Below are 17,466 nucleotides of genomic sequence, written 5' to 3' on the forward strand. Positions count from 1 at the left end.
AGGATTGATTTCATGATAATTTAGAGTTGCGGGATGAGGGAAAAAAACAGGGTGCAAATCAATAACAAAAAAATATATAAAGTAAATAAATAAAAGGATAAGAGGAAAATGCTTGAATTGACGCTTAAAATGAATTTCGGTCTAGAAAAGCCACACTGCTTCGCAGGACGGGGTAGTTTAAAAGAATAACGCGAAAGGAACATGGCGGGTGCGATCATACCAGCACTAATGCACCGGATCCCATCAGAACTCCGAAGTTAAGCGTGCTTGGGCGAGAGTAGTACTAGGATGGGTGACCCCCTGGGACGTCCTCGTGTTGCACCCCTCTCTTTTTTGTTTCGAAATCCAAATTTCCTATTCGTTCTTTATCCTGTAGTAATTTAGCTCCGTCGGAACGATTGCTTAATATTTTGCTTCTTGTCGAAGCGTGAAGGAGGATCTGAAGGCGCGAGACAAATCAGGAACGGTACGGCTCGATCAAAGCCCGGATCGTCGCTCAAATTTGTCGGCGCAAATGTATCACCGCAACTAGGGGTGGCAATTTTCGACACGACACGAACCTAACACGAAATTAATGGGTTTGGGTTGAGGTTTCGGGAATTCGGGTCAGAATCGGGTTGGACCCGATGAACCCGAAAAGAAAACCGGTCGATTTCGGGTCAACCCGTGGTGACCTGATATGACCCGATATGACCCGTTTACGAATTAAAAATAATTTAATAAACATAAAAATAATTTTATCTAACTAAACTAAGTTATTCTTTTTTTCAAAGGCATTAATTACTTAATCCTAAACGAATTTATTTAATTTGTGTGAAGTTGAAATTATTATACTTGGACAAATAATATATTATATTATTTTTCACTTTTGTATTGTTTTAATTTATTTTATATTTTGCTTGGGATAAAACACTTTTACGGTGTTTAATTTATTTTAGATTTGATTTGGAATCATTTATTTAAATTTTTATTACTTGATTATGTAATTAGTTTTGTGAGAAATTGATTTTATTAGAAATTACAGTGATAAATTAATAAATTAAAATTAAGTTTCGGGTCATTTCGGGTCGACCCGCCGCCCCGTAAACCTGAAATTTTCGGGTTCGGGTCAGCATACCTGACCCGTCACGGGTTGGCGGGTCGGGGTTCGGGTCAACAGATTTTCTGGCGGGTCTGTTGACCCGAACCCGACCCGCCAACCTGATTTGGACCCGAATTGCCACCCCTGACTGCAAGCGTGAAGGATTGATTTCATGATAATTTAGAGTTGCGGGATGAGGGAAAAAAACAGGGTGCAAATCAATAACAAAAAAATATATAAAGTAAATAAATAAAAGGATAAGAGGAAAATGCTTGAATTGACGCTTAAAATGAATTTCGGTCTAGAAAAGCCACACTGCTTCGCAGGACGGGGTAGTTTAAAAGAATAACGCGAAAGGAACATGGCGGGTGCGATCATACCAGCACTAATGCACCGGATCCCATCAGAACTCCGAAGTTAAGCGTGCTTGGGCGAGAGTAGTACTAGGATGGGTGACCCCCTGGGACGTCCTCGTGTTGCACCCCTCTCTTTTTTGTTTCGAAATCCAAATTTCCTATTCGTTCTTTATCCTGTAGTAATTTAGCTCCGTCGGAACGATTGCTTAATATTTTGCTTCTTGTCGAAGCGTGAAGGAGGATCTGAAGGCGCGAGACAAATCAGGAACGGTACGGCTCGATCAAAGCCCGGATCGTCGCTCAAATTTGTCGGCGCAAATGTATCACCGCAACTAGGGGTGGCAATTTTCGACACGACACGAACCTAACACGAAATTAATGGGTTTGGGTTGAGGTTTCGGGAATTCGGGTCAGAATCGGGTTGGACCCGATGAACCCGAAAAGAAAACCGGTCGATTTCGGGTCAACCCGTGGTGACCTGATATGACCCGATATGACCCGTTTACGAATTAAAAATAATTTAATAAACATAAAAATAATTTTATCTAACTAAACTAAGTTATTCTTTTTTTCAAAGGCATTAATTACTTAATCCTAAACGAATTTATTTAATTTGTGTGAAGTTGAAATTATTATACTTGGACAAATAATATATTATATTATTTTTCACTTTTGTATTGTTTTAATTTATTTTATATTTTGCTTGGGATAAAACACTTTTACGGTGTTTAATTTATTTTAGATTTGATTTGGAATCATTTATTTAAATTTTTATTACTTGATTATGTAATTAGTTTTGTGAGAAATTGATTTTATTAGAAATTACAGTGATAAATTAATAAATTAAAATTAAGTTTCGGGTCATTTCGGGTCGACCCGCCGCCCCGTAAACCTGAAATTTTCGGGTTCGGGTCAGCATACCTGACCCGTCACGGGTTGGCGGGTCGGGGTTCGGGTCAACAGATTTTCTGGCGGGTCTGTTGACCCGAACCCGACCCGCCAACCTGATTTGGACCCGAATTGCCACCCCTGACTGCAAGCGTGAAGGATTGATTTCATGATAATTTAGAGTTGCGGGATGAGGGAAAAAAACAGGGTGCAAATCAATAACAAAAAAATATATAAAGTAAATAAATAAAAGGATAAGAGGAAAATGCTTGAATTGACGCTTAAAATGAATTTCGGTCTAGAAAAGCCACACTGCTTCGCAGGACGGGGTAGTTTAAAAGAATAACGCGAAAGGAACATGGCGGGTGCGATCATACCAGCACTAATGCACCGGATCCCATCAGAACTCCGAAGTTAAGCGTGCTTGGGCGAGAGTAGTACTAGGATGGGTGACCCCCTGGGACGTCCTCGTGTTGCACCCCTCTCTTTTTTGTTTCGAAATCCAAATTTCCTATTCGTTCTTTATCCTGTAGTAATTTAGCTCCGTCGGAACGATTGCTTAATATTTTGCTTCTTGTCGAAGCGTGAAGGAGGATCTGAAGGCGCGAGACAAATCAGGAACGGTACGGCTCGATCAAAGCCCGGATCGTCGCTCAAATTTGTCGGCGCAAATGTATCACCGCAACTAGGGGTGGCAATTTTCGACACGACACGAACCTAACACGAAATTAATGGGTTTGGGTTGAGGTTTCGGGAATTCGGGTCAGAATCGGGTTGGACCCGATGAACCCGAAAAGAAAACCGGTCGATTTCGGGTCAACCCGTGGTGACCTGATATGACCCGATATGACCCGTTTACGAATTAAAAATAATTTAATAAACATAAAAATAATTTTATCTAACTAAACTAAGTTATTCTTTTTTTCAAAGGCATTAATTACTTAATCCTAAACGAATTTATTTAATTTGTGTGAAGTTGAAATTATTATACTTGGACAAATAATATATTATATTATTTTTCACTTTTGTATTGTTTTAATTTATTTTATATTTTGCTTGGGATAAAACACTTTTACGGTGTTTAATTTATTTTAGATTTGATTTGGAATCATTTATTTAAATTTTTATTACTTGATTATGTAATTAGTTTTGTGAGAAATTGATTTTATTAGAAATTACAGTGATAAATTAATAAATTAAAATTAAGTTTCGGGTCATTTCGGGTCGACCCGCCGCCCCGTAAACCTGAAATTTTCGGGTTCGGGTCAGCATACCTGACCCGTCACGGGTTGGCGGGTCGGGGTTCGGGTCAACAGATTTTCTGGCGGGTCTGTTGACCCGAACCCGACCCGCCAACCTGATTTGGACCCGAATTGCCACCCCTGACTGCAAGCGTGAAGGATTGATTTCATGATAATTTAGAGTTGCGGGATGAGGGAAAAAAACAGGGTGCAAATCAATAACAAAAAAATATATAAAGTAAATAAATAAAAGGATAAGAGGAAAATGCTTGAATTGACGCTTAAAATGAATTTCGGTCTAGAAAAGCCACACTGCTTCGCAGGACGGGGTAGTTTAAAAGAATAACGCGAAAGGAACATGGCGGGTGCGATCATACCAGCACTAATGCACCGGATCCCATCAGAACTCCGAAGTTAAGCGTGCTTGGGCGAGAGTAGTACTAGGATGGGTGACCCCCTGGGACGTCCTCGTGTTGCACCCCTCTCTTTTTTGTTTCGAAATCCAAATTTCCTATTCGTTCTTTATCCTGTAGTAATTTAGCTCCGTCGGAACGATTGCTTAATATTTTGCTTCTTGTCGAAGCGTGAAGGAGGATCTGAAGGCGCGAGACAAATCAGGAACGGTACGGCTCGATCAAAGCCCGGATCGTCGCTCAAATTTGTCGGCGCAAATGTATCACCGCAACTAGGGGTGGCAATTTTCGACACGACACGAACCTAACACGAAATTAATGGGTTTGGGTTGAGGTTTCGGGAATTCGGGTCAGAATCGGGTTGGACCCGATGAACCCGAAAAGAAAACCGGTCGATTTCGGGTCAACCCGTGGTGACCTGATATGACCCGATATGACCCGTTTACGAATTAAAAATAATTTAATAAACATAAAAATAATTTTATCTAACTAAACTAAGTTATTCTTTTTTTCAAAGGCATTAATTACTTAATCCTAAACGAATTTATTTAATTTGTGTGAAGTTGAAATTATTATACTTGGACAAATAATATATTATATTATTTTTCACTTTTGTATTGTTTTAATTTATTTTATATTTTGCTTGGGATAAAACACTTTTACGGTGTTTAATTTATTTTAGATTTGATTTGGAATCATTTATTTAAATTTTTATTACTTGATTATGTAATTAGTTTTGTGAGAAATTGATTTTATTAGAAATTACAGTGATAAATTAATAAATTAAAATTAAGTTTCGGGTCATTTCGGGTCGACCCGCCGCCCCGTAAACCTGAAATTTTCGGGTTCGGGTCAGCATACCTGACCCGTCACGGGTTGGCGGGTCGGGGTTCGGGTCAACAGATTTTCTGGCGGGTCTGTTGACCCGAACCCGACCCGCCAACCTGATTTGGACCCGAATTGCCACCCCTGACTGCAAGCGTGAAGGATTGATTTCATGATAATTTAGAGTTGCGGGATGAGGGAAAAAAACAGGGTGCAAATCAATAACAAAAAAATATATAAAGTAAATAAATAAAAGGATAAGAGGAAAATGCTTGAATTGACGCTTAAAATGAATTTCGGTCTAGAAAAGCCACACTGCTTCGCAGGACGGGGTAGTTTAAAAGAATAACGCGAAAGGAACATGGCGGGTGCGATCATACCAGCACTAATGCACCGGATCCCATCAGAACTCCGAAGTTAAGCGTGCTTGGGCGAGAGTAGTACTAGGATGGGTGACCCCCTGGGACGTCCTCGTGTTGCACCCCTCTCTTTTTTGTTTCGAAATCCAAATTTCCTATTCGTTCTTTATCCTGTAGTAATTTAGCTCCGTCGGAACGATTGCTTAATATTTTGCTTCTTGTCGAAGCGTGAAGGAGGATCTGAAGGCGCGAGACAAATCAGGAACGGTACGGCTCGATCAAAGCCCGGATCGTCGCTCAAATTTGTCGGCGCAAATGTATCACCGCAACTAGGGGTGGCAATTTTCGACACGACACGAACCTAACACGAAATTAATGGGTTTGGGTTGAGGTTTCGGGAATTCGGGTCAGAATCGGGTTGGACCCGATGAACCCGAAAAGAAAACCGGTCGATTTCGGGTCAACCCGTGGTGACCTGATATGACCCGATATGACCCGTTTACGAATTAAAAATAATTTAATAAACATAAAAATAATTTTATCTAACTAAACTAAGTTATTCTTTTTTTCAAAGGCATTAATTACTTAATCCTAAACGAATTTATTTAATTTGTGTGAAGTTGAAATTATTATACTTGGACAAATAATATATTATATTATTTTTCACTTTTGTATTGTTTTAATTTATTTTATATTTTGCTTGGGATAAAACACTTTTACGGTGTTTAATTTATTTTAGATTTGATTTGGAATCATTTATTTAAATTTTTATTACTTGATTATGTAATTAGTTTTGTGAGAAATTGATTTTATTAGAAATTACAGTGATAAATTAATAAATTAAAATTAAGTTTCGGGTCATTTCGGGTCGACCCGCCGCCCCGTAAACCTGAAATTTTCGGGTTCGGGTCAGCATACCTGACCCGTCACGGGTTGGCGGGTCGGGGTTCGGGTCAACAGATTTTCTGGCGGGTCTGTTGACCCGAACCCGACCCGCCAACCTGATTTGGACCCGAATTGCCACCCCTGACTGCAAGCGTGAAGGATTGATTTCATGATAATTTAGAGTTGCGGGATGAGGGAAAAAAACAGGGTGCAAATCAATAACAAAAAAATATATAAAGTAAATAAATAAAAGGATAAGAGGAAAATGCTTGAATTGACGCTTAAAATGAATTTCGGTCTAGAAAAGCCACACTGCTTCGCAGGACGGGGTAGTTTAAAAGAATAACGCGAAAGGAACATGGCGGGTGCGATCATACCAGCACTAATGCACCGGATCCCATCAGAACTCCGAAGTTAAGCGTGCTTGGGCGAGAGTAGTACTAGGATGGGTGACCCCCTGGGACGTCCTCGTGTTGCACCCCTCTCTTTTTTGTTTCGAAATCCAAATTTCCTATTCGTTCTTTATCCTGTAGTAATTTAGCTCCGTCGGAACGATTGCTTAATATTTTGCTTCTTGTCGAAGCGTGAAGGAGGATCTGAAGGCGCGAGACAAATCAGGAACGGTACGGCTCGATCAAAGCCCGGATCGTCGCTCAAATTTGTCGGCGCAAATGTATCACCGCAACTAGGGGTGGCAATTTTCGACACGACACGAACCTAACACGAAATTAATGGGTTTGGGTTGAGGTTTCGGGAATTCGGGTCAGAATCGGGTTGGACCCGATGAACCCGAAAAGAAAACCGGTCGATTTCGGGTCAACCCGTGGTGACCTGATATGACCCGATATGACCCGTTTACGAATTAAAAATAATTTAATAAACATAAAAATAATTTTATCTAACTAAACTAAGTTATTCTTTTTTTCAAAGGCATTAATTACTTAATCCTAAACGAATTTATTTAATTTGTGTGAAGTTGAAATTATTATACTTGGACAAATAATATATTATATTATTTTTCACTTTTGTATTGTTTTAATTTATTTTATATTTTGCTTGGGATAAAACACTTTTACGGTGTTTAATTTATTTTAGATTTGATTTGGAATCATTTATTTAAATTTTTATTACTTGATTATGTAATTAGTTTTGTGAGAAATTGATTTTATTAGAAATTACAGTGATAAATTAATAAATTAAAATTAAGTTTCGGGTCATTTCGGGTCGACCCGCCGCCCCGTAAACCTGAAATTTTCGGGTTCGGGTCAGCATACCTGACCCGTCACGGGTTGGCGGGTCGGGGTTCGGGTCAACAGATTTTCTGGCGGGTCTGTTGACCCGAACCCGACCCGCCAACCTGATTTGGACCCGAATTGCCACCCCTGACTGCAAGCGTGAAGGATTGATTTCATGATAATTTAGAGTTGCGGGATGAGGGAAAAAAACAGGGTGCAAATCAATAACAAAAAAATATATAAAGTAAATAAATAAAAGGATAAGAGGAAAATGCTTGAATTGACGCTTAAAATGAATTTCGGTCTAGAAAAGCCACACTGCTTCGCAGGACGGGGTAGTTTAAAAGAATAACGCGAAAGGAACATGGCGGGTGCGATCATACCAGCACTAATGCACCGGATCCCATCAGAACTCCGAAGTTAAGCGTGCTTGGGCGAGAGTAGTACTAGGATGGGTGACCCCCTGGGACGTCCTCGTGTTGCACCCCTCTCTTTTTTGTTTCGAAATCCAAATTTCCTATTCGTTCTTTATCCTGTAGTAATTTAGCTCCGTCGGAACGATTGCTTAATATTTTGCTTCTTGTCGAAGCGTGAAGGAGGATCTGAAGGCGCGAGACAAATCAGGAACGGTACGGCTCGATCAAAGCCCGGATCGTCGCTCAAATTTGTCGGCGCAAATGTATCACCGCAACTAGGGGTGGCAATTTTCGACACGACACGAACCTAACACGAAATTAATGGGTTTGGGTTGAGGTTTCGGGAATTCGGGTCAGAATCGGGTTGGACCCGATGAACCCGAAAAGAAAACCGGTCGATTTCGGGTCAACCCGTGGTGACCTGATATGACCCGATATGACCCGTTTACGAATTAAAAATAATTTAATAAACATAAAAATAATTTTATCTAACTAAACTAAGTTATTCTTTTTTTCAAAGGCATTAATTACTTAATCCTAAACGAATTTATTTAATTTGTGTGAAGTTGAAATTATTATACTTGGACAAATAATATATTATATTATTTTTCACTTTTGTATTGTTTTAATTTATTTTATATTTTGCTTGGGATAAAACACTTTTACGGTGTTTAATTTATTTTAGATTTGATTTGGAATCATTTATTTAAATTTTTATTACTTGATTATGTAATTAGTTTTGTGAGAAATTGATTTTATTAGAAATTACAGTGATAAATTAATAAATTAAAATTAAGTTTCGGGTCATTTCGGGTCGACCCGCCGCCCCGTAAACCTGAAATTTTCGGGTTCGGGTCAGCATACCTGACCCGTCACGGGTTGGCGGGTCGGGGTTCGGGTCAACAGATTTTCTGGCGGGTCTGTTGACCCGAACCCGACCCGCCAACCTGATTTGGACCCGAATTGCCACCCCTGACTGCAAGCGTGAAGGATTGATTTCATGATAATTTAGAGTTGCGGGATGAGGGAAAAAAACAGGGTGCAAATCAATAACAAAAAAATATATAAAGTAAATAAATAAAAGGATAAGAGGAAAATGCTTGAATTGACGCTTAAAATGAATTTCGGTCTAGAAAAGCCACACTGCTTCGCAGGACGGGGTAGTTTAAAAGAATAACGCGAAAGGAACATGGCGGGTGCGATCATACCAGCACTAATGCACCGGATCCCATCAGAACTCCGAAGTTAAGCGTGCTTGGGCGAGAGTAGTACTAGGATGGGTGACCCCCTGGGACGTCCTCGTGTTGCACCCCTCTCTTTTTTGTTTCGAAATCCAAATTTCCTATTCGTTCTTTATCCTGTAGTAATTTAGCTCCGTCGGAACGATTGCTTAATATTTTGCTTCTTGTCGAAGCGTGAAGGAGGATCTGAAGGCGCGAGACAAATCAGGAACGGTACGGCTCGATCAAAGCCCGGATCGTCGCTCAAATTTGTCGGCGCAAATGTATCACCGCAACTAGGGGTGGCAATTTTCGACACGACACGAACCTAACACGAAATTAATGGGTTTGGGTTGAGGTTTCGGGAATTCGGGTCAGAATCGGGTTGGACCCGATGAACCCGAAAAGAAAACCGGTCGATTTCGGGTCAACCCGTGGTGACCTGATATGACCCGATATGACCCGTTTACGAATTAAAAATAATTTAATAAACATAAAAATAATTTTATCTAACTAAACTAAGTTATTCTTTTTTTCAAAGGCATTAATTACTTAATCCTAAACGAATTTATTTAATTTGTGTGAAGTTGAAATTATTATACTTGGACAAATAATATATTATATTATTTTTCACTTTTGTATTGTTTTAATTTATTTTATATTTTGCTTGGGATAAAACACTTTTACGGTGTTTAATTTATTTTAGATTTGATTTGGAATCATTTATTTAAATTTTTATTACTTGATTATGTAATTAGTTTTGTGAGAAATTGATTTTATTAGAAATTACAGTGATAAATTAATAAATTAAAATTAAGTTTCGGGTCATTTCGGGTCGACCCGCCGCCCCGTAAACCTGAAATTTTCGGGTTCGGGTCAGCATACCTGACCCGTCACGGGTTGGCGGGTCGGGGTTCGGGTCAACAGATTTTCTGGCGGGTCTGTTGACCCGAACCCGACCCGCCAACCTGATTTGGACCCGAATTGCCACCCCTGACTGCAAGCGTGAAGGATTGATTTCATGATAATTTAGAGTTGCGGGATGAGGGAAAAAAACAGGGTGCAAATCAATAACAAAAAAATATATAAAGTAAATAAATAAAAGGATAAGAGGAAAATGCTTGAATTGACGCTTAAAATGAATTTCGGTCTAGAAAAGCCACACTGCTTCGCAGGACGGGGTAGTTTAAAAGAATAACGCGAAAGGAACATGGCGGGTGCGATCATACCAGCACTAATGCACCGGATCCCATCAGAACTCCGAAGTTAAGCGTGCTTGGGCGAGAGTAGTACTAGGATGGGTGACCCCCTGGGACGTCCTCGTGTTGCACCCCTCTCTTTTTTGTTTCGAAATCCAAATTTCCTATTCGTTCTTTATCCTGTAGTAATTTAGCTCCGTCGGAACGATTGCTTAATATTTTGCTTCTTGTCGAAGCGTGAAGGAGGATCTGAAGGCGCGAGACAAATCAGGAACGGTACGGCTCGATCAAAGCCCGGATCGTCGCTCAAATTTGTCGGCGCAAATGTATCACCGCAACTAGGGGTGGCAATTTTCGACACGACACGAACCTAACACGAAATTAATGGGTTTGGGTTGAGGTTTCGGGAATTCGGGTCAGAATCGGGTTGGACCCGATGAACCCGAAAAGAAAACCGGTCGATTTCGGGTCAACCCGTGGTGACCTGATATGACCCGATATGACCCGTTTACGAATTAAAAATAATTTAATAAACATAAAAATAATTTTATCTAACTAAACTAAGTTATTCTTTTTTTCAAAGGCATTAATTACTTAATCCTAAACGAATTTATTTAATTTGTGTGAAGTTGAAATTATTATACTTGGACAAATAATATATTATATTATTTTTCACTTTTGTATTGTTTTAATTTATTTTATATTTTGCTTGGGATAAAACACTTTTACGGTGTTTAATTTATTTTAGATTTGATTTGGAATCATTTATTTAAATTTTTATTACTTGATTATGTAATTAGTTTTGTGAGAAATTGATTTTATTAGAAATTACAGTGATAAATTAATAAATTAAAATTAAGTTTCGGGTCATTTCGGGTCGACCCGCCGCCCCGTAAACCTGAAATTTTCGGGTTCGGGTCAGCATACCTGACCCGTCACGGGTTGGCGGGTCGGGGTTCGGGTCAACAGATTTTCTGGCGGGTCTGTTGACCCGAACCCGACCCGCCAACCTGATTTGGACCCGAATTGCCACCCCTGACTGCAAGCGTGAAGGATTGATTTCATGATAATTTAGAGTTGCGGGATGAGGGAAAAAAACAGGGTGCAAATCAATAACAAAAAAATATATAAAGTAAATAAATAAAAGGATAAGAGGAAAATGCTTGAATTGACGCTTAAAATGAATTTCGGTCTAGAAAAGCCACACTGCTTCGCAGGACGGGGTAGTTTAAAAGAATAACGCGAAAGGAACATGGCGGGTGCGATCATACCAGCACTAATGCACCGGATCCCATCAGAACTCCGAAGTTAAGCGTGCTTGGGCGAGAGTAGTACTAGGATGGGTGACCCCCTGGGACGTCCTCGTGTTGCACCCCTCTCTTTTTTGTTTCGAAATCCAAATTTCCTATTCGTTCTTTATCCTGTAGTAATTTAGCTCCGTCGGAACGATTGCTTAATATTTTGCTTCTTGTCGAAGCGTGAAGGAGGATCTGAAGGCGCGAGACAAATCAGGAACGGTACGGCTCGATCAAAGCCCGGATCGTCGCTCAAATTTGTCGGCGCAAATGTATCACCGCAACTAGGGGTGGCAATTTTCGACACGACACGAACCTAACACGAAATTAATGGGTTTGGGTTGAGGTTTCGGGAATTCGGGTCAGAATCGGGTTGGACCCGATGAACCCGAAAAGAAAACCGGTCGATTTCGGGTCAACCCGTGGTGACCTGATATGACCCGATATGACCCGTTTACGAATTAAAAATAATTTAATAAACATAAAAATAATTTTATCTAACTAAACTAAGTTATTCTTTTTTTCAAAGGCATTAATTACTTAATCCTAAACGAATTTATTTAATTTGTGTGAAGTTGAAATTATTATACTTGGACAAATAATATATTATATTATTTTTCACTTTTGTATTGTTTTAATTTATTTTATATTTTGCTTGGGATAAAACACTTTTACGGTGTTTAATTTATTTTAGATTTGATTTGGAATCATTTATTTAAATTTTTATTACTTGATTATGTAATTAGTTTTGTGAGAAATTGATTTTATTAGAAATTACAGTGATAAATTAATAAATTAAAATTAAGTTTCGGGTCATTTCGGGTCGACCCGCCGCCCCGTAAACCTGAAATTTTCGGGTTCGGGTCAGCATACCTGACCCGTCACGGGTTGGCGGGTCGGGGTTCGGGTCAACAGATTTTCTGGCGGGTCTGTTGACCCGAACCCGACCCGCCAACCTGATTTGGACCCGAATTGCCACCCCTGACTGCAAGCGTGAAGGATTGATTTCATGATAATTTAGAGTTGCGGGATGAGGGAAAAAAACAGGGTGCAAATCAATAACAAAAAAATATATAAAGTAAATAAATAAAAGGATAAGAGGAAAATGCTTGAATTGACGCTTAAAATGAATTTCGGTCTAGAAAAGCCACACTGCTTCGCAGGACGGGGTAGTTTAAAAGAATAACGCGAAAGGAACATGGCGGGTGCGATCATACCAGCACTAATGCACCGGATCCCATCAGAACTCCGAAGTTAAGCGTGCTTGGGCGAGAGTAGTACTAGGATGGGTGACCCCCTGGGACGTCCTCGTGTTGCACCCCTCTCTTTTTTGTTTCGAAATCCAAATTTCCTATTCGTTCTTTATCCTGTAGTAATTTAGCTCCGTCGGAACGATTGCTTAATATTTTGCTTCTTGTCGAAGCGTGAAGGAGGATCTGAAGGCGCGAGACAAATCAGGAACGGTACGGCTCGATCAAAGCCCGGATCGTCGCTCAAATTTGTCGGCGCAAATGTATCACCGCAACTAGGGGTGGCAATTTTCGACACGACACGAACCTAACACGAAATTAATGGGTTTGGGTTGAGGTTTCGGGAATTCGGGTCAGAATCGGGTTGGACCCGATGAACCCGAAAAGAAAACCGGTCGATTTCGGGTCAACCCGTGGTGACCTGATATGACCCGATATGACCCGTTTACGAATTAAAAATAATTTAATAAACATAAAAATAATTTTATCTAACTAAACTAAGTTATTCTTTTTTTCAAAGGCATTAATTACTTAATCCTAAACGAATTTATTTAATTTGTGTGAAGTTGAAATTATTATACTTGGACAAATAATATATTATATTATTTTTCACTTTTGTATTGTTTTAATTTATTTTATATTTTGCTTGGGATAAAACACTTTTACGGTGTTTAATTTATTTTAGATTTGATTTGGAATCATTTATTTAAATTTTTATTACTTGATTATGTAATTAGTTTTGTGAGAAATTGATTTTATTAGAAATTACAGTGATAAATTAATAAATTAAAATTAAGTTTCGGGTCATTTCGGGTCGACCCGCCGCCCCGTAAACCTGAAATTTTCGGGTTCGGGTCAGCATACCTGACCCGTCACGGGTTGGCGGGTCGGGGTTCGGGTCAACAGATTTTCTGGCGGGTCTGTTGACCCGAACCCGACCCGCCAACCTGATTTGGACCCGAATTGCCACCCCTGACTGCAAGCGTGAAGGATTGATTTCATGATAATTTAGAGTTGCGGGATGAGGGAAAAAAACAGGGTGCAAATCAATAACAAAAAAATATATAAAGTAAATAAATAAAAGGATAAGAGGAAAATGCTTGAATTGACGCTTAAAATGAATTTCGGTCTAGAAAAGCCACACTGCTTCGCAGGACGGGGTAGTTTAAAAGAATAACGCGAAAGGAACATGGCGGGTGCGATCATACCAGCACTAATGCACCGGATCCCATCAGAACTCCGAAGTTAAGCGTGCTTGGGCGAGAGTAGTACTAGGATGGGTGACCCCCTGGGACGTCCTCGTGTTGCACCCCTCTCTTTTTTGTTTCGAAATCCAAATTTCCTATTCGTTCTTTATCCTGTAGTAATTTAGCTCCGTCGGAACGATTGCTTAATATTTTGCTTCTTGTCGAAGCGTGAAGGAGGATCTGAAGGCGCGAGACAAATCAGGAACGGTACGGCTCGATCAAAGCCCGGATCGTCGCTCAAATTTGTCGGCGCAAATGTATCACCGCAACTAGGGGTGGCAATTTTCGACACGACACGAACCTAACACGAAATTAATGGGTTTGGGTTGAGGTTTCGGGAATTCGGGTCAGAATCGGGTTGGACCCGATGAACCCGAAAAGAAAACCGGTCGATTTCGGGTCAACCCGTGGTGACCTGATATGACCCGATATGACCCGTTTACGAATTAAAAATAATTTAATAAACATAAAAATAATTTTATCTAACTAAACTAAGTTATTCTTTTTTTCAAAGGCATTAATTACTTAATCCTAAACGAATTTATTTAATTTGTGTGAAGTTGAAATTATTATACTTGGACAAATAATATATTATATTATTTTTCACTTTTGTATTGTTTTAATTTATTTTATATTTTGCTTGGGATAAAACACTTTTACGGTGTTTAATTTATTTTAGATTTGATTTGGAATCATTTATTTAAATTTTTATTACTTGATTATGTAATTAGTTTTGTGAGAAATTGATTTTATTAGAAATTACAGTGATAAATTAATAAATTAAAATTAAGTTTCGGGTCATTTCGGGTCGACCCGCCGCCCCGTAAACCTGAAATTTTCGGGTTCGGGTCAGCATACCTGACCCGTCACGGGTTGGCGGGTCGGGGTTCGGGTCAACAGATTTTCTGGCGGGTCTGTTGACCCGAACCCGACCCGCCAACCTGATTTGGACCCGAATTGCCACCCCTGACTGCAAGCGTGAAGGATTGATTTCATGATAATTTAGAGTTGCGGGATGAGGGAAAAAAACAGGGTGCAAATCAATAACAAAAAAATATATAAAGTAAATAAATAAAAGGATAAGAGGAAAATGCTTGAATTGACGCTTAAAATGAATTTCGGTCTAGAAAAGCCACACTGCTTCGCAGGACGGGGTAGTTTAAAAGAATAACGCGAAAGGAACATGGCGGGTGCGATCATACCAGCACTAATGCACCGGATCCCATCAGAACTCCGAAGTTAAGCGTGCTTGGGCGAGAGTAGTACTAGGATGGGTGACCCCCTGGGACGTCCTCGTGTTGCACCCCTCTCTTTTTTGTTTCGAAATCCAAATTTCCTATTCGTTCTTTATCCTGTAGTAATTTAGCTCCGTCGGAACGATTGCTTAATATTTTGCTTCTTGTCGAAGCGTGAAGGAGGATCTGAAGGCGCGAGACAAATCAGGAACGGTACGGCTCGATCAAAGCCCGGATCGTCGCTCAAATTTGTCGGCGCAAATGTATCACCGCAACTAGGGGTGGCAATTTTCGACACGACACGAACCTAACACGAAATTAATGGGTTTGGGTTGAGGTTTCGGGAATTCGGGTCAGAATCGGGTTGGACCCGATGAACCCGAAAAGAAAACCGGTCGATTTCGGGTCAACCCGTGGTGACCTGATATGACCCGATATGACCCGTTTACGAATTAAAAATAATTTAATAAACATAAAAATAATTTTATCTAACTAAACTAAGTTATTCTTTTTTTCAAAGGCATTAATTACTTAATCCTAAACGAATTTATTTAATTTGTGTGAAGTTGAAATTATTATACTTGGACAAATAATATATTATATTATTTTTCACTTTTGTATTGTTTTAATTTATTTTATATTTTGCTTGGGATAAAACACTTTTACGGTGTTTAATTTATTTTAGATTTGATTTGGAATCATTTATTTAAATTTTTATTACTTGATTATGTAATTAGTTTTGTGAGAAATTGATTTTATTAGAAATTACAGTGATAAATTAATAAATTAAAATTAAGTTTCGGGTCATTTCGGGTCGACCCGCCGCCCCGTAAACCTGAAATTTTCGGGTTCGGGTCAGCATACCTGACCCGTCACGGGTTGGCGGGTCGGGGTTCGGGTCAACAGATTTTCTGGCGGGTCTGTTGACCCGAACCCGACCCGCCAACCTGATTTGGACCCGAATTGCCACCCCTGACTGCAAGCGTGAAGGATTGATTTCATGATAATTTAGAGTTGCGGGATGAGGGAAAAAAACAGGGTGCAAATCAATAACAAAAAAATATATAAAGTAAATAAATAAAAGGATAAGAGGAAAATGCTTGAATTGACGCTTAAAATGAATTTCGGTCTAGAAAAGCCACACTGCTTCGCAGGACGGGGTAGTTTAAAAGAATAACGCGAAAGGAACATGGCGGGTGCGATCATACCAGCACTAATGCACCGGATCCCATCAGAACTCCGAAGTTAAGCGTGCTTGGGCGAGAGTAGTACTAGGATGGGTGACCCCCTGGGACGTCCTCGTGTTGCACCCCTCTCTTTTTTGTTTCGAAATCCAAATTTCCTATTCGTTCTTTATCCTGTAGTAATTTAGCTCCGTCGGAACGATTGCTTAATATTTTGCTTCTTGTCGAAGCGTGAAGGAGGATCTGAAGGCGCGAGACAAATCAGGAACGGTACGGCTCGATCAAAGCCCGGATCGTCGCTCAAATTTGTCGGCGCAAATGTATCACCGCAACTAGGGGTGGCAATTTTCGACACGACACGAACCTAACACGAAATTAATGGGTTTGGGTTGAGGTTTCGGGAATTCGGGTCAGAATCGGGTTGGACCCGATGAACCCGAAAAGAAAACCGGTCGATTTCGGGTCAACCCGTGGTGACCTGATATGACCCGATATGACCCGTTTACGAATTAAAAATAATTTAATAAACATAAAAATAATTTTATCTAACTAAACTAAGTTATTCTTTTTTTCAAAGGCATTAATTACTTAATCCTAAACGAATTTATTTAATTTGTGTGAAGTTGAAATTATTATACTTGGACAAATAATATATTATATTATTTTTCACTTTTGTATTGTTTTAATTTATTTTATATTTTGCTTGGGATAAAACACTTTTACGGTGTTTAATTTATTTTAGATTTGATTTGGAATCATTTATTTAAATTTTTATTACTTGATTATGTAATTAGTTTTGTGAGAAATTGATTTTATTAGAAATTACAGTGATAAATTAATAAATTAAAATTAAGTTTCGGGTCATTTCGGGTCGACCCGCCGCCCCGTAAACCTGAAATTTTCGGGTTCGGGTCAGCATACCTGACCCGTCACGGGTTGGCGGGTCGGGGTTCGGGTCAACAGATTTTCTGGCGGGTCTGTTGACCCGAACCCGACCCGCCAACCTGATTTGGACCCGAATTGCCACCCCTGACTGCAAGCGTGAAGGATTGATTTCATGATAATTTAGAGTTGCGGGATGAGGGAAAAAAACAGGGTGCAAATCAATAACAAAAAAATATATAAAGTAAATAAATA

At 39.6% G+C, this 17,466-nt stretch overlaps 14 non-coding genes across 14 annotated transcripts; all 14 read left to right on the forward strand.

The window, feature by feature from the left end:
- Nucleotides 1–206: 206 nt before the first annotated feature.
- LOC140031369 (5S ribosomal RNA) lies at nucleotides 207–325 on the forward strand. Its single transcript, XR_011835290.1, has one exon. It is a non-coding gene; the product is annotated as a 5S ribosomal RNA (ribosomal RNA).
- A 1,122-nt stretch (nucleotides 326–1,447) lies between these two features.
- On the forward strand, nucleotides 1,448–1,566 carry LOC140031370 (5S ribosomal RNA). The gene has a single exon (XR_011835291.1). It is a non-coding gene; the product is annotated as a 5S ribosomal RNA (ribosomal RNA).
- Nucleotides 1,567–2,688: 1,122 nt separating this feature from the next.
- On the forward strand, nucleotides 2,689–2,807 carry LOC140031372 (5S ribosomal RNA). Its single transcript, XR_011835293.1, has one exon. It is a non-coding gene; the product is annotated as a 5S ribosomal RNA (ribosomal RNA).
- Nucleotides 2,808–3,929: 1,122 nt separating this feature from the next.
- LOC140031373 (5S ribosomal RNA) lies at nucleotides 3,930–4,048 on the forward strand. Its single transcript, XR_011835294.1, has one exon. It is a non-coding gene; the product is annotated as a 5S ribosomal RNA (ribosomal RNA).
- A 1,122-nt stretch (nucleotides 4,049–5,170) lies between these two features.
- Nucleotides 5,171–5,289, forward strand: LOC140031374 (5S ribosomal RNA). Its single transcript, XR_011835295.1, has one exon. It is a non-coding gene; the product is annotated as a 5S ribosomal RNA (ribosomal RNA).
- Nucleotides 5,290–6,411: 1,122 nt separating this feature from the next.
- Nucleotides 6,412–6,530, forward strand: LOC140031375 (5S ribosomal RNA). The gene has a single exon (XR_011835296.1). It is a non-coding gene; the product is annotated as a 5S ribosomal RNA (ribosomal RNA).
- A 1,122-nt stretch (nucleotides 6,531–7,652) lies between these two features.
- LOC140031376 (5S ribosomal RNA) lies at nucleotides 7,653–7,771 on the forward strand. The gene has a single exon (XR_011835297.1). It is a non-coding gene; the product is annotated as a 5S ribosomal RNA (ribosomal RNA).
- Nucleotides 7,772–8,893: 1,122 nt separating this feature from the next.
- LOC140031377 (5S ribosomal RNA) lies at nucleotides 8,894–9,012 on the forward strand. The gene has a single exon (XR_011835298.1). It is a non-coding gene; the product is annotated as a 5S ribosomal RNA (ribosomal RNA).
- A 1,122-nt stretch (nucleotides 9,013–10,134) lies between these two features.
- LOC140031378 (5S ribosomal RNA) lies at nucleotides 10,135–10,253 on the forward strand. The gene has a single exon (XR_011835299.1). It is a non-coding gene; the product is annotated as a 5S ribosomal RNA (ribosomal RNA).
- Nucleotides 10,254–11,375: 1,122 nt separating this feature from the next.
- On the forward strand, nucleotides 11,376–11,494 carry LOC140031379 (5S ribosomal RNA). Its single transcript, XR_011835300.1, has one exon. It is a non-coding gene; the product is annotated as a 5S ribosomal RNA (ribosomal RNA).
- Nucleotides 11,495–12,616: 1,122 nt separating this feature from the next.
- On the forward strand, nucleotides 12,617–12,735 carry LOC140031380 (5S ribosomal RNA). The gene has a single exon (XR_011835301.1). It is a non-coding gene; the product is annotated as a 5S ribosomal RNA (ribosomal RNA).
- A 1,122-nt stretch (nucleotides 12,736–13,857) lies between these two features.
- LOC140031381 (5S ribosomal RNA) lies at nucleotides 13,858–13,976 on the forward strand. The gene has a single exon (XR_011835302.1). It is a non-coding gene; the product is annotated as a 5S ribosomal RNA (ribosomal RNA).
- Nucleotides 13,977–15,098: 1,122 nt separating this feature from the next.
- Nucleotides 15,099–15,217, forward strand: LOC140031383 (5S ribosomal RNA). The gene has a single exon (XR_011835304.1). It is a non-coding gene; the product is annotated as a 5S ribosomal RNA (ribosomal RNA).
- A 1,122-nt stretch (nucleotides 15,218–16,339) lies between these two features.
- On the forward strand, nucleotides 16,340–16,458 carry LOC140031384 (5S ribosomal RNA). The gene has a single exon (XR_011835305.1). It is a non-coding gene; the product is annotated as a 5S ribosomal RNA (ribosomal RNA).
- The last annotated feature ends 1,008 nt before the right edge of the window (nucleotides 16,459–17,466 follow it).

This window comes from Coffea arabica, chromosome 11e, assembly GCF_036785885.1.
Source record: "Coffea arabica cultivar ET-39 chromosome 11e, Coffea Arabica ET-39 HiFi, whole genome shotgun sequence".
Taxonomy (NCBI): Eukaryota; Viridiplantae; Streptophyta; class Magnoliopsida; order Gentianales; family Rubiaceae; genus Coffea; species Coffea arabica.